At 39.1% G+C, this 12,042-nt stretch overlaps 1 long non-coding RNA gene across 2 annotated transcripts in view; it reads right to left on the bottom strand.

Annotated features, from left to right (window-relative positions):
- Positions 1–380: 380 nt before the first annotated feature.
- Positions 381–12,042, bottom strand: part of LOC111751727 (uncharacterized) — a 44,830-nt gene continuing 33,168 nt past the window's right edge. Inside the window, exons 3-5 of one of the 2 annotated variants that reach the window (XR_010322070.1) lie at positions 7,415–7,480; positions 5,801–6,006; positions 381–5,539 (exon numbers count right to left, since the gene is read on the bottom strand). This is a non-coding gene — a long non-coding RNA (uncharacterized LOC111751727). Of the gene's footprint in view, positions 6,007–7,414; positions 7,481–12,042 lie in introns of both variants that reach the window. The other variant, XR_010322069.1, reaches the window with a different exon arrangement.

Raw genomic sequence — 12,042 nt, 5'->3', positions numbered from 1 at the left:
TTCAATAGAGGATTAATAAGATGGGTTGGGGGGCTTTTCTATAAATAGAGTAGGAAAAAGATTTTTTAAAAAGCATTAATAAGGATTAAAGAGTTTCTAGACTTATGTAAGTAAATATATTTCTTTAAATCTTGCTCTGAATCAAAAGTTTTTAAGCTGAGCCTTATGTACATTTTAGGGGTGGGGATAAGGGATATTTTGAAACTGTGAACATTTGTCTATGTGTGTGTTTATGTCTTTTTCTGGTGACACAAAAGGTCCATAATTCAACTTCTCGGAGGGGGGGTCTATATCCTAAAAAGGTTAAGAGCCAATGATCTAACCAAATTCTTCTTCAGCATATGTCATGGTCATAAGGAGTTATTTATTGAAATGAAGGCTTCAGAGTATAAAAAATGTTTTTATTCAAAAGTCATATTTAACTAAAGTTCCATGCTAAGATCAATGACCTCAGTTCAGCACGCATAAGGGATGCTGAGCTATTTAGACCAGTGGTTTTCCAGCAGGAGAGTCAGTATAGTCAAGGGCTTAAAGCACAAGCTCTCCGGGAACAGCTTGTCTTACAAACAGCAAGGGATGGTAAGCTTGCATCAAAAGGACTAATCCTGATCCAAGGTGAAGAGGTTCTTAATGGCCAAAGACAGGACAGTTTGAGCACAATAAAATTAATGACTGCAAGAAATTAAAACACAGTGAATATGTCTACTTAAGTTTATAATGATCCTAAAAATAACATCTTTACTCACTCTTAGAGGATGCTAGGAAACTAACTCATTACTTTGAAAGCTGGTAAATAAAGGGAGATAAGCAAGTATTCAGAAACCCTGGTGGCATAGTAGTGAAGAGCTACAGCTGCTAACCAAAAGGTCAGCAGTTCAAATCCACCAGGCATTCATTGGAAACCCTACGGAGCAGTTCTACTCTGTTCTGTAGGGTCACTATGAGTCAGAATCGACTTGACAGCAATGGGCTTTAAGCAAGCATTCACACTGCCGTTCCTATACAAGCTATATTATCAAGTACACAAGTGGAGATGAGAAGTTTTGCTTTATAAAAGTATTCCAACTAATAAGTGAAGAAGTAACATTAGAATGAAAATATTACCATCCTGCAATCCATGATAATTTAATGGACCTAAATATCGATCAACAGCTGCTAAGATCACAAAAATAATCCATTGCCATAGAGTTGAGTCTGACTCGTAGCGACCCTACAGAACAGAGTAGAACTGTCTCATAGCGTTTCCAAGGAGCAGCTGGTGGATTCAATCTGTGGACCTTCTGATTAGTAGCTGAGCTCTTAACCACTGCGCCTCCAGGGCTCCTATCACAAAAATAGACAACTATCACAAAATTAGACAACCAGATAATGTTTTCTGATGGAAGCAACACCATGTATGAAGTAGTCTTGTCAAGACAATCAAACTCGAATCTGCTCAAGTGTTTAGAGCTAAGTGCCAATTTCCAGGAAACATAGAAGGCAGAAGTATGTATTAACATCCTAGGGGTGTAATAAACAAAATCCAGATTATGAGAAACTCTATTGGACAAATGAACTGGTTTCTCCAAAGAATCACATACACACACAAAACGTGGGCAGGGGATGGGAAACTAAAGATTAAATGAAACTTAAGAGACACATCAGCCAACTGCAATGTGTGGGCCTTATTTGAATGCTGATTCAAATAAACTATAATAAAAATGTGACATTTTGAACACAATTGGAAATTTAAACTGGATATCCGATGATGTTAAAAAATTGTTGCTAGTATATTCGTGTATAATGATAGTACTGTAGTTTTTAAAACAGTCCTTAACTTTTAGAGATACATTCTGAAATACCTACAGATAAAACAATTATGATTTCTGGTCTTTGCTTCAAGACAATACAGGACAGCAGAGAGCTGGTAGGGCTAGAGATGAAAACAGATTGCCCATGATCTGATAATTGTTGAAGTTCAGTAAAGGGTATACAGGTTCGTAATTCTATTTTGTCTACTTCTACATATGTCTAAAAGTTTCAGTCATAAAATATTTAAAAAAATACAATAAGGCAGGAAAAAGAAGTAAAAGGCACACAGACTGGAAAGGAAGAGGTAAAATTGTCGCTTTCAGCACATGGCATGATTGTCTACAAAGAAAGTCCCAAAGAATCTAATTTTTAAAAAACAAACAACAAACAAAATATAAACTCCTGGAACTAATAAGTGAGTTCAGCAAGGTCACAGGACACTAAGATCAACCACGCAAAAATCAATTTTCATTTCTATATACCAACAACAAACAAATAGAAACCAAAATTAAAAACACAAACCACTTAAGATTGTTCTCAAGAAATAAAATACTTGGGTATGTAGTTTACAAAACATTTATAGAATCCTATACTAAAAATTACAAAATGCTGGTGAAAGAAATCAAAGAAGACCTAAATAAATGGTAAAATATGCCATATTCATGGTTTGAAAAACTTAATAATGTAAAGATGTCAATTTTCTTCAAAGTATTAATAAAAAAAAAATTTTTTTTAAGTATTATATAGGGTTAATAAAATTCTTATCAAAGTTCCAGAAAGAATTTTTTTTTAGACATAGACAAGCTTATTCTAAAATTTATATATGAGAGCAAAAAAAGTAGAATAGCTAAAATAATTTTGGAAAAGATGAGGTGGAAGGAATCACTCAACTCGATGTGAATGCTTACTATACAGTTACAGTAAAAACATGAAACTATAAACCACTAGGAGAAAATCTTCAGAACCTTGGGCTAGCTGAAGAGTTCTTAGATTCGACACCAAAAGCATGATTCATAAAAGGAAAAATGGAACCCAATCGAAATTTAAAACTTCTGCTCTGAGAAAGACCTTGTTTAAGAAGATGAAAATGCAAATTGCAAACCACATATTCATAAAAGACTTGAATATAGGATATATAAGGAACTCTTAAAACTTAACAGTATAAAATAAGCAATCCAATAAGAAAATGGCCAAAAAACATGAACAGACATTTCACTGAAGAGGATGTACAGATGGTAAATAAGCCCATCAAAAGATTTTCAACATCATTAGCCATCAAACAAACAAACAAAACAAAACAAAAAAAGCCAAACTCACTGTGGTAGAGTCAATTCCAATTCATGGAGACCCCAACGTGTTAGAGTAGAACTGCTCCACAGAGTTGTCTTGACTGTAACCTTTATGGAAGCAGGTCACCAGGCCTTTCTTCCTCAGTACCACAGGGTGGATTCAAACTGGCAACCTTTAGGTTAGTAGTTGAGTGCAAACCATTTACACCACCCAGGGACCTCATTAACCATTAGGGAAATGCAAATTAAAATCAAAATGAGATACCACTACAAACCTATCAGAATGACTAAATTACAAACAGTGACGACACCAAATGCTAGCAGGAATGCAGAGAAATGATCACCCATGAATTGCTGGTGAGAATATAAAATGTTACAGCTACTCTGGAAACAGCTGGGCAGTTCGTCTAAAACTAAGAACGCACTTGCCATATGACCTGGCAATTGCACTCTTTGGCATTTATTCCAGAAAAATTAAAATCCATGTTACTGCAAAAACTGGCATACAAATATTCATAGTAGCTTATTCATAATCCCCAAACTGGAAACAACTAAAATGCCCTTCAATGGGTGAATCTGCACCATTTAATACTACTCAGCAGTAAAATGGAACAAACTACTGATGCACATGACTTGGAGGACCTCAAAGGAATTATGCTGAGTGAAAAAAGCCAATCTCAAAGGTTACATATTGTATGATGTCATGTTCTTGAAATAACAAACATTCTTGAAATAACAAAATTATAGAAACAGAGAACATTAGGCGTTAGGGATGGGGGAGAAGACCTAAGTGTGGTTATAAAGGCACACCGTGAGGGAGTCTGGTGGTGATAGAAATTATGTATCTCAAGTGTCATAATTATACAAGCTACACGTGATAAAATTGCATAAGCCTATACACCTCCCCCCAACGAATACACACACACACAAATGACTGAATGCATAACTGGGTAAAATCAGAATGCTGCTATCATTGTGTGCCATCGAGTCGATTTCGACTCATAGTGACCCCTTGTGACAGAGTAGAGCTGCTCCACAGGATTTTCTAGGCTGTAATATTTAGAAAAGCAGATCACCAGGTCCTTCTCCTCCAGTGTGGCTGGGTGGGTTCGAACCGCCAATCTTTTGGTTAGCAGCCAAGCGCTCAACCGCTGTGCAACCAAGGCTCCTTAAAATTTTAAAATTGGAATAAGCTCTGTGAATTGTACCAATGCCAATTTCCTGGATTTGATATTGTACTATTAAAAAAAAAAAAATGCTGTCAAGTTGATTCCAACTCATAGCGACCCTACAGGACTGAGTAGAGCTGCCCCAAAGGGTTTCCAAGGAGCACCTGGTAGATTTGAACTACCCACCTTTTGGTTAGCAGCTGTAGTTCTTAACCACTATGCAACCAGGTATCAACATTAGGGGAAGCAGGGTGAAGGTTGTACAGGATCTCCCTGTACATTTCTTTGCAACTTCCTATAAATTGTTTTATTTTAAAATATGTGTGTGTGTGTGTGTGTGTGTGTGTGTGTGAATGTATTTACATTTTCTTAAAAGCATAGGTTCTGAAATCTGGTGAACCTTGGTTCTTATCCCAGCTCTGCAACTAAAACTTGCATGATACTGGCAATTTATTAAGTTCTCTGAGTCTGTGTCCTCTTCTGTAAAAAGGCACAAAAGTAGTTCCTACCTCACGGAACTGCTGCATGTAAAGCTGTTGGATATAAAGCTCTTAGCCCAGGGTCTGGCACATAACAAGCATCATGTAAGTGCCAACTATTATGATTACTGTTAGACCATGTGGTCATAGCCCAGACACCACACTTCACTGGGTGACAGGTATGTGGCTTTCGGACATGCCTCCTAAGTAGAAACTGTCTCCTCTGGGGTAGTGTTAGGAACCCAAATCTAGAAAGTTATACCCAATATCATAAACAGTGAACTGCCCTTTGAAAATGAGAGCCAAGAAAATCAGTGTAACAGAGAACAATACTGGGTCAATAAAGGAAGGAGAGAAGGAAGAAAGAAACGTAAGCGCAAAGGGAAAACATACACACAGAAAAAGTAAAAGCAGGAAATGAGTTAATTTTTAAAAACACGTATTGCAGTCCATTATTCAGCATCAACAGCATGCTCTAGGACTCTGAAATTCAGAGAGAATCTTCATCTAAATTATTTCTGTTTAACAGTGACAAACAAAATGATAGTATGCATTTCACAAAGCTGCGTATTTCCACGGAGGATGATTTAACTAAACCTAAAGTCTGGAAAATGGCAAATGCTATGATTTTAAACAAGAAAAATAAAACAACGGTCATATACCAAAACGTACCAACTGTCGTTGAGTCAGTTCCGACTCTTGGCGACCCCGTATGTGTCAGAGTAGAACTGTGCTCCATAAGGTTTTCAACAGCTGATGTTTTGGAAGTAGATTACCCGGACTTTCTTTTCAGGTGCCTTGAATCATCAACCTTTGGGTTAGCAACCAAGTGTGTTAAATGTTTGCACTACCCAGGGACTCCATTAAATAAGAAAAATATAAGGATGGCCATATAATTATCATTTTTTTTAAATAATTTGCTTTCAAGGAACAAATACATTAACTGAACAGACACATGCAACTGTAACAAAATAAGGTTTAAGAAGTTTGCACAGGGTGCAAGAAGAACACAGAGAAGGGGCAATTATGCCTAACCAGAAGCTCAGATTTCCTGGAGGAGATGATGTTTGACCTGAGTTTTGAAGACGGATTAAGGAGCCAGCAAAGAAAGTGCAACGTTTGTACAACGGATGTCCCAGGCAGAGGGCACAGTAAGAGCAAAGGTGTGGCCTCAAGTGACGTGTGCTGACAACTACTAGCAATTTCATATTACTACAACATCCAAGGCAGGGCATGAACTCCAAGAGTGTGATATCTCAGAAAAGGGGAACACGACATCTGAAAAAAAAAAAAAAATTATTCAAGCTTCTCCACTGCTATAAATCCTAGAGAAAATATTTGTTTAAATAAGCACTTCCATCACAGAACACCTATTTCTGTGATGAACAAAAACAAGGCCTAAGTCTTTGAAAGCTGGGCTTAATTTCCATAAATAAACTCTATATTTCCTCCATACTCTTCTCCGCAAACTGAGAAAATAAACCTTTCTTATAAAACGTGGGATCTTATGGGAATCACAGAGGAAGCTAGAGAAACACATATAGAAATCTGTAGAATTGATTACTGGTTTTTGCCTGACTGTCTGCTTTGGGAAACATTTTTCAAATCATTTGTTGTAGAATTCTGGTGCGAGGACCAAGCATTACCACTAATTTTATGGGCACAGAGAAGTAGTATCTAGTAGAGGAAGTTTATTGGTTACTAAGATTGTTACGTGTATTTTAAACATCACAGTGCCTCTGTTTTCAATGCTTCTGTTCTGTTGGCCTCAAACCTAGTTCTGACCTCATACCCCAGTCACTCTGTGTGCAACTGAAACTTACTTTGGCACAAGGCCTGCTTCCATCTTTCAGAGGCCCCCAAAGCACCTAAACATTCAAATACATTGTTGTTGTCGTCAGTGGCCATTGAGTTGACTTGGACTCATGGAGAGCTCATGTACAACAGAACAAAACGTCATCCAGTCCTGCATCATCCTCACAATCACTAGCATGTCTGAGTCCACTGTTGCGGCTCCCGTGCCAATCCATCTCATCAAGGGTCTCCTACACCCTAATTGGCCCTCTACTTCATCAAACATGATGTCTTTCTCTAGTGATTGATCCCTCCTGATAACATATCCAAAGCAAGCAAGTTAGACAACATTCTATTACAATCCATGAGGATTATAGTTAATTTTCATTAGTAAATTTTGAGAAGTAGATCATTAGGTCTTTCTTCTTAGTCTGCCTTAATCTGGAAGTGGCAATAAAACGTGTCCACTATGAGTGACCCTGCTGGTTATTTGAAACACCACTGGCATAGTTTCCAGCACCATAGCAACATGCAAGCCACACAGTACTACAAACTAACAGATGGGTGGTGGTCAAATACATTAGCAAAGGCCTAATTCACAAAGACATTCCTTGTGCTTTATTCTGATGGGCAAATCTTGTTGGTCCATAAGAATAAATTCCATAGGTGACAAACTTCTGTGATAAGCACTGTGTCATAAGCAAGCATTTATCATGGTGTTGCTTACTATCATGATAAATAGAGAAAAGACTTAAGTTGTCAAGGATTTCATTTTACTTAGATTCATAATCAACACCCTTGGAAGCAGCAGTCAAAGAATCAAATGATGCATTGCATTGGGCAAACTTGCTGCCAAACACCTCTTTAAAGCGTTAAAAAGCAAAGATGTTACCTTGATGACTAAGGTGCGCCTGATCCAAGCCCTGGTGCTTTCAATCACCTCATATGCATGTGAGAGCTGGGCAATAAACAAGGAAAACTGAATAAGAATTGATGCCTTTGAATTATGGTGTTGGAAAAAATATTGAATATACCACAGGCTGCCAAAAGAACAAACAAATCTGTCTTGGAAGAAGTACACCCAGAATGCTCCTTGAAAGCAAGGACAGCGAAACTACCTCTCACATACTTTGGACATGTTAACAGGAGGGATCAGTCCCTGGAGAAGGACATCATACTTGGTAAAGTAGATAGTCAGTGAAAAAGAGGAAGACCCTTAATGAGATAGATTGACACAATGGCTGCAACAACGGGCTCAAGCATAACAACGATTGTGAGGCTGGTGCAGGACTGGGCAGTGTTTCATTCTGTTGTACACAGGGTTGCTATGAGTCAGAATTGACTTGATGGCATCTAACAACAACAACAACAAGCAAGCATTTCTCTAGCTTGTTTAAGAATGGTGAGTGTCAGGGAGAGAAGAAATAGCTAAGGAAACCAGAAGTAAATTATACAGCACTTTCTAACAGTTGATGCTGTGTTTAAAAAGCTTGACAATCAATCCATGACTGCTGATGTAAAGAATTCAGAAGACATATTCTTACATTTTCTTACAGCTGTAAAAACACTACTTCATCTTTAGCTATAAGAAAGGGGTTGGTCTGGATAATAGTACTATCCAGGGGTAGTAAAGGGGTAGTACTGGATATTAGATATGAAAGAAAAAATTTTAACCAGAGGAAAAAATCATAAGCAGTTGAAAGACATGACAAAATAAAAAGACCACAGGAGGGAGGATGCAGATATGGAATTCAATCTCTTACATATGTGAAATATTTATAACCTATTTGTGATTCTTAATAAATCATTATGAGTTTAATACTGTCATTCTCTATGGAGAAGTTCAAGCTTAATGACTTGTCCAACTAGCTCTGCCAAGACCAAAATCCTCAACAATGCTGGTCTTATGAATTTAAATTTCCAAATAAATCCTTCAGGAATGGATTATTTTATACTGACCAAGAGAGGCAACTTATGAATAAATCATCTGAAAAGTTTTACAGTCTAAATGAACCCATCCTTCTGAAGGAAATTGGGAGAATTTAACATCAAAAGATTGTTATGGCTACAAGCAATAGCATAGATGAATCTCATAAATGTAATGCTTAATAAAAGAAGTCAGACCCAAAAGAATACATATTGTAGAGTTCCTGTGGTACAAAGCTCAAAAGGAGGCAAAACTAATCTATGTTTTTAGAAGCAAGAAGAGTGGTTATCCTCAAAGGAACCGGGCATGAGGGAAGCTTCTGGAGTGCTGATAAGGTTTGGTTTGGTCTTGATCCGGGTGCTGGTTACAAGGGTGAGTTCAGTTTGTGAAATTTTATTGAGCTGTACATTTATGGTTTATGCCTTATTCTGTACATATGTTATATACTTCAATAAAAAGTAAAAAATAAAAAGAAAGATCATTATGGGTCCTGCATTAATGAAGCACCTGGGTTAATAACTAATATTTGGAGAACTATTTTTTTTTGGTGGCATAGTGGTTAAGAGCTCAGCTGCTAACCAAAAAGGTCAGCAGGTCAAATCCACCAGCTGCTCCTTAGAAATCCTATGGAGCAGTTCTATTCTGTCCTTACACAGTCGCTATGAGTTGGAATTGACTTGGTGGCAATGGGTTTGACTTGGGTTTTATTCTTTTATAATCTTCATTGCTCAGACCCCCTGATTAGCCCCTGTTTCTTTATTCTGTAGGCTCCCAGACTGGGTTTATGACTATTCATGGAGTGAGAACAGATGAACATGAAGAAAGAGCTAATGAAAATAACATTACCTGCGTTCCACTGACCTCCCTGACCCCTCCGTTATTATTACTCACTACTTAACGCTCTCTATAAGAAACCTTCATGGCACAATGGTTAAGTGCTTGGCTGCTAACCAAAAGGTCAGCTGTTTGAACCCACCAGCGGCTCCAAGGGAGAAAAGACCTGGCAATCTGTTCCTGTAATGATTACAGCCTAGGAAACCTATGGAGCAATTCTACTCTGTCCTACAGGGTCACTATGATTCAGAATCGACTTGAAGGCACATGACAGCAACCCTCTCTCTATAAGCACTACTTAGCTAAGGTCAGTGCTGTGATATGGATAGGAGTGGTTCTCAACCTTGGCTGAACACTGGAATCACCTAGGGAACTTTGAAAACTACTAATGTCGAGGCCTACCCCCAGAGATTCTGATTTCATTGGTACGGAGTGCCACCTAGGTATCTGAATTTTTTTAAAGCTCCCCAGGGTACCATGGTCTCAGGGAACATCTAGCTCAACTGGCATAACACAGTTTATAAAGAAAATGTTCTACATTCTACTTTGGTGAGTAGTGTCTGGCGTCTTAAAAGCTTGTGAGCAGCCATCTAAGATACTCTACTGGTATCACCCAGTCTGGAGCAAGGGAGAAAGAAGAAAACCAAAGACACAAGGGAAAGATTAGTCCAAAGGACTACCAGACTGAGTTCAGCACAACTAGATGCTGCCTGGCTACCACCACCAATTGCCCTCACAGTGATTCCAAAGAGGGTCACAGACAGAGCTGGAGAAAAACATAGAACAAAATTCTAACTCAAACACACACACAAACCAGAATTCCTGGTCTGACAGGGACTGGAGAAACCCCGAGAATATGGCCCCCAGACACTCTTTTAACTCAGTAATGAAGTCACTCCTGAGGTTCACCCTTCAGCCAAATATTAGACAGGCCCATAAAACAAAACGAAACTAAATGGGCACACCAGCCCAGGGCCAAGGATGAGAAGGCAGGAGGGGACAGGAAAGCTGGTAATGGGGAACCCAAGGTCAAGAAGGAGAGAGTGTTGACATGTTGTGGGGTTGGTAACCAATGTCACAAGACAATATGTATATTAATTGTTTAATGAGAAACTTGTTTGCTTTGCAAACCTTCAACAAAAGTACAATTAAAAAAAAAAAAAAGCTCCCCAGGGGTCAAACTCTGGACACACTGACACAATATCTAATACATCATATAAGCACATATGTACACTCATACACACGCAGACTCCCCTGGTGATTCTAATACGCAGCCAAAGTTGAGAACCAATGTTGTAGTAGTTTCCACAAACACCTGAAAATCAAAATTCTCCTTCTGCCACTTAATAACTATGCGACCATGGATAAGTTATTACACCACTCTGAGCTTCAGGTATTACTCTGAGACACTTCTAGCACATAAGCCAGTTGCTATAGAGTCAATTCTGTATGTCAGAGTAGAATTGTGCTCCAAAGGGTTTTTGATGGCTGATGTTTCCGAAGTGCTGTCAAGTTGATTCTTACTCATAGCAAACCCATGTGTCAGAGTGGAACTGACCCTTAGGGTTTTCTTGGCTGTAATCTTTACAGAAACAAATTGCGAAGCCTTACTCACACAGGACTGCTAGGTGGGTTCAAACTGCTATCCTTCCAGTGAGCAGCCAAGCACTTAACCATTGCACCACCAAGACTCCTCTGGCACATAAACCAAAAAGAACCAAACCCGCTGACATTGAGTCGATTCCAACTCACAGCTACCCTACAGAGTACAGCTGCCCCATAGAGTTTCCAAGGAACGCCTGCCTGGTGGATTCGAACTGCATACTTTTTGATTAGCGGCTATAGCACTTAACCACTACGCCACCAGGGTTTCCACTTTTGCTGTAGAAGGTAGTTTGAACCTACCCAGCAGCTCTGTGGGGGTAAGGCCTGGCAATTTGCTTCTGTAAAGATTACAACCAAGAAAACCCTATGGGGCAGTTTTGCTCTGTCACGTGAGGTTGCTATGAGTCGGAATCAACTTGACAGCACCCAACAACAATAGTGTTCTAGGAGCCCCTAGGTGACACAAACGGTTTGCACTAGGCTAACTTCAAGGTTGGTGGTTCAAACCCACCCAGCAGGACCACAGAAGAAACACCTGGTGATCTGCTTCCATAAAGATTACATTCAAGAAAAGCCTACAGAGCAGTTCTACTCCGAGGTCACCATGAGTTGGCATCTACTCGATGACAAGAGGTCGAGTAGATGCCAACTCATGGCACATAGTAGGTCTTTAAAACATGGTAGCTGTCCTTCCCTTTTATTTCTCTTCCAAAAAATGGAAAATTCTCTTCATTAAGAAAAAAAAAAAAAAAAGCTGCTCTGACTATTATCAAGTTCCATTCTATTTTTTGGTGTCCTGTGCCTAATACTGGCTCAGACTCCTTAGCCTGTGTTTTTGAACCTCTTGTGCTCTGGCTCCCTGTTCTGCATACTGGTAGATTGCAAATCTGATCCTCGCCTTGGCTGATCTCCTGCGATTTGGTATTTAGACCACCTGTCAAGCCATTTCTGATTTTAGCTTCCCCTCCTTGCTCTGTCTTTGTTGCTGCTGAGAAGCCAAGCACGCCACGCACCAGGATTTGAGCTGGATTTCAGCACTTGGGCAAATGGAGAATGGGGCTGGGCAGTTCAGGTCATGGTACCTGAACAGCAAAAGGAGGAACCATGAAATCACAAGGTGGCAAGGAACATGCAGGGGCTTGGAGAGGATCCTA

The sequence above is a fragment of the Loxodonta africana genome, chromosome 5, assembly GCF_030014295.1.
Source record: "Loxodonta africana isolate mLoxAfr1 chromosome 5, mLoxAfr1.hap2, whole genome shotgun sequence".
Taxonomy (NCBI): Eukaryota; Metazoa; Chordata; class Mammalia; order Proboscidea; family Elephantidae; genus Loxodonta; species Loxodonta africana.
This window is presented reverse-complemented; position numbering and strand designations above follow the sequence as displayed.